The sequence below is a fragment of the Homarus americanus genome, unplaced genomic scaffold (genome assembly GCF_018991925.1).
Source record: "Homarus americanus isolate GMGI-L3 unplaced genomic scaffold, GMGI_Hamer_2.0 scaffold42052, whole genome shotgun sequence".
NCBI lineage: Eukaryota > Metazoa > Arthropoda > Malacostraca > Decapoda > Nephropidae > Homarus > Homarus americanus.
Genome location: NW_024739074.1, coordinates 6,750 through 11,160, shown reverse-complemented (window position 1 = coordinate 11,160; position 4,411 = coordinate 6,750). Strand labels below are relative to the sequence as shown.

The 4,411-nt window shown below is 35.6% G+C and overlaps 1 long non-coding RNA gene across 1 annotated transcript; it reads left to right on the top strand.

Moving 5' to 3' along the window:
* The first annotated feature begins 800 nt into the window (after window positions 1-800).
* Window positions 801-2,404, top strand: LOC121874424. Its single transcript, XR_006090415.1, has 2 exons — window positions 801-1,429; window positions 1,475-2,404. It is a non-coding gene; the product is annotated as an uncharacterized LOC121874424 (long non-coding RNA).
* The last annotated feature ends 2,007 nt before the right edge of the window (window positions 2,405-4,411 follow it).

The window sequence follows — 4,411 nt, the reverse complement described above, 5'->3', positions numbered from 1 at the left end:
CCAAACACTACTTAACAAAGTTCATTTAAGTTGTAGTGGAAAAATAATTAATTTGCAGAACTTGAAATGAAGTATTTATGAAAAATGATTCAATGTGTACATAATGTGAGGTGCCTGGTGGAAGAGTGATGTATGTGCCAAGACCACAAGCAAGGTTAAAGTTTGTTTACACTGTATCCCACCACACTTATAGTTTTATACTGTATATCCTCTGGCAACTGTTGAAACAAACATCTTGCTTGACCACTAACTCGCTTCCACCGAGTGCCTCATACATTTGTGTTTTTCACAACTGTATTGTACTATATTATATTGTACTGTACTATATTGTATTGTACTGTACTATATTGTATTGTACTGTACTATATTGTACTGTACTGTACTATATTGTACTGTACTGTACTATATTGTATTGTACCATACTGTACTATATTGTATTGTACTGTACTATATTGTATTGTATTGTACTATATTGTACTGTACTGTACTATATTGTATTGTACTATATTATATTGTACTGTACCATACTGTACTATATTGTATTGTACTGTACTATATTGTATTGTACTGCACTGTACTATAATGTACTGTACTGTGTTTTATTGTACTATATTGTATTGTATTATATTATACTGTACTATATTGTACTGTACTGTGCTATATTGTACTGTACTATATTCTATTGTACTGTACTATATTATACTGTACTGTTCTATATTGTTTTGTAGTATATTGTATTGTGCTGTACTTTATTATACTGTACTATATTGTATTGTACTATATTCTATTGTAGTGTATTGTACTATGCTGTGCTGTACTATATTTTATTGTACTGTACTATACTGTATTTTATTGTACTGTTCTGTATTATACTGTTGGGTACTGTACAGCCACTCCTTGACTTACGAGAGGGTTAGGGACCCAAATCCAGGTCGAAAATGCTAAGATACGTAGAAAATCTAAAATGGGTGTCTCTTTTTCTTCTCAGCACCACAAAACTCTCATTTTTAAGCATGCCAACCATTTTGAAGGGAATTACAAACGAAAATTTTGTCAGTACACAGCGCAATCACTAAAGTCGGGACTCGAAAATACGTAATTTGAAAAAAAATTTGGTACGACCGAGGCGGTTGTATGTCCAGTAGGTCGTAATTCGAGGAGTAGCTGTATATTGTAGCCTTGAAGTGTACCAACTATATAGTCCTTGGTACCAGAATTGTGCATTTTATGTACCAAGGCTATATAGTCTTGCATGCCTAGAAGTGCTCATTTTGTGTACCTACAGTAGACTGTATAGCCTTGGTGCACTTTTACTAATACTACTTTTTTTCTTCACCTTTATAGTTTTTTGTTTCACTTCAGTTAATTAAATTATTATTATTAAAGTAGTTTTGAAGAAGATTACAGGGGGCCCCCAATTTACGAACAGGTTCCGTTGAAGAAGATTACAGGGGGGCCCCCAATTTACGAACAGGTTCCGTTCCTTATGACATTCTTTTTCGGATTTGTACTTAAGTCGGAACACGGCTGCGCCATGAGCATACCATACTTACAGAACAATGTTTAAAATCACACTATATCATAGCCTAAGTCCTTGTATACATCTAAAATCAATTAATTTAAGACAAAAGAGAAATAGATTGACAATACAGTAAATGAAAGTAAAGAATATCATTTGATGATATATTGTAAATTTCATGTTTAACACCGTTCATATCGGCGGGGACTCCCTGTAATTTCTACAAGTTTTAATTTTTACATAGTAACAGTGCAGTATTTTGTCTTAAGTAATATTTTCATATACTTTCTCCCCCACTGGCTAAAATGGACCTGAATTGAGCTGGACCTGCAGTGAACTAGACCTGAAGTGAACTGGACTGTAATTACTATCTGGTATTTTATTTAATATTTTCTGGTACTTTTAATATTAGAAAGGTTCTACAGACATCCCTCAGTTTATAAAAGTTTTGTTCCTGAGAAACCTTTAGTAAATCACATCAATACTTCCATAGGCTCCCATTATAAAAGCCAAGATACTTTTCTGCGATGAAAATACTTCCCCCAAATGATGTACTGTACACAATGATTATAAGCCACTATAGGAGGAGTTCTACTGATGAATGAGTTATGTTCTGGAGGTTTATTTGTGAGTCCAACTTTACTCTTGTAGATGTACAGTACAGTGGCCTGTAAGTTGACCTTTGAAGCTCCAATTTGTTTTCTTAAAACTAAGAGTCGTCTTATACAACGGGTATACAATGTCGATCTCTAAATACGCTCCACCGCTAGCACCAGATTTTCACTTTGCTGTACCGGCAGGTCTCGGTCACATAATTTCCAGCACTCGTAAATAAGTTTTACCTAACTGTAGCATTTTTCCAGAAGAGTAAATGTTACTGAACTCCGCTTAAGTTTAGTGTTTACACTAGTCACATTATGGGTGTCCCTACACACATCGACACCTTTCAAAATATCTTTCGGCATTAACTGCGATTTTTTACAAACAAACGTTACTGGGGCAATAACTTGTAATATTTGTTGTTAAATTTAAAAAAAAAATGCAGTTATTGAATATTGATATAATGCTCGAGGATTTTATAAATGTTTACATGAATGTGGTGTAAAGTTGTTAACAAGACAGGCACCTGGGAACAGCTGGCTGGCCTGCAGCAGCTCGGTCAGTGAATGTCACTAGATTTATCGGCAAAGTTGCTAAATACAAAAAAATCTGGAGAAATACCATTACATATAAGACGTTATCTAACACGAGATAATTGTTAACAATGGCTTTGATAAATGCCAAAAAAACTGTCACAAGTGGCATTAAAGGTAGACGGCATAAACAATGCACATTATGTTCACATAGACTCAAGTGCTAAGTACCATAGAATGTTGATGCACAACTGGCACATAATTAATGGTCACTTTCCTATCTCTATACAACTGTTAGTACAGTGTATTTCCATATAGATATTCAGTGAACAAATAATTGATGGGTCTTATCCCACAAAGGGTAGGTTAAGACAATATGAAACTCATCTTAATTGTGAAGTTAAACAGATTATAAGGATCGTCAGTTCATTTTCCTTCAGAATTATGAGTGAAAATTATTTTTGGATCACCTCTCTGGCTTATTTAACCTTAAGATTAACCACCCTAACCTTACCTAACTTACTTAGTGTTAAGGTGCTTAATCATCAGGTGATATTAATTGGGGGCTAATCTTCATGTGATCTTTGGTTTCTCTATCAAGCTCCTCAGATCAGCCATCACACCAGACCAGGACCAGGACCTGTACGAGAGAAGGAATACTGTGGTCTACCTTGCAGTATGTTATTGAGTTAGTTACTTTACAGTAGAAGTAAGTAGCCACACCAGTACTTAACAGATTATTTAACTATGTTGAGTTTTGGTGTTGCTGTGTTATTTGAACCTTTCTATAGATTTGTAAACTGACTAATGACTTTAGACGGTGTTTAAGATTAAGTTTCTAACAGTTAAAACTGTGGTTAAGTTGTGTGGAAGTGAGACAATGACTTAGCACTATGCTGAAGGTGTTTAAAAGTGAGAAAGTGACTTATAGTGAAGTTTGTAGAAGTGAGGATATTAGTTTAAAAAATTGTGTATGGGAGAAAATGACTAATTACCTTCATGAGATTTAGAGTATAGTTTAATTTTTATACAAGAAGTTGGAGGTCAATACTGTAGGCGTAATATTTTAGGACAAAATTCTTCCTTCCGTGATCATTTAAGGTGAAAAGCAGCAGAGAGAAGGCTGGTTGTATATTGCGGCGAGAGAGGAAGTGCTGTACTGTACTAAGTTAATGGATAGAAGGCTGCCGGACGTATGACTGACGAGTATTACAGTAAAGGAGGAAGCTGTTGAGTGTGGGGCGACTGGCGATACAGTACTGAAGTTGTATGAGCAAGAGAAAAGGCTGGTGATGTGAATTAAAACTGTGCTGAAATAATGTATAATTGAGGGAAACTTGACTAGAAATGTAAGATTTAATGTACTGAAGCAGATAAAGAGGAGGGAGTGACTGTAGACTAGACTGAAGTTTTATACAAGAAGGAAGGATTTGTATTACTTAATCTCGCATGGATTTCTTTTCTTTCTTTCTGCTTTCCACATCCTAGGTTAGGTTTTATTTCATCAGAGCCAACCATAAAGAGAGTCATCTATTAACTGCAGCTGACCCCACCATAGTTTCATCTATCAACTGCAGCTGACCCCACCATAGTTTCATCTATCAACTGCAGCTGACCCCAACATGAAGGACATTTCATCTATCAACTGGAATCAACTGCATCTGAACCCCTTTCCCCTACCCCTTTAGAGCGGGGGTCAGAAGTCTCTTCTGGGAAGTACCTTACTCTCGGAGCATTATAACTCTGGGTTTATGGCCTC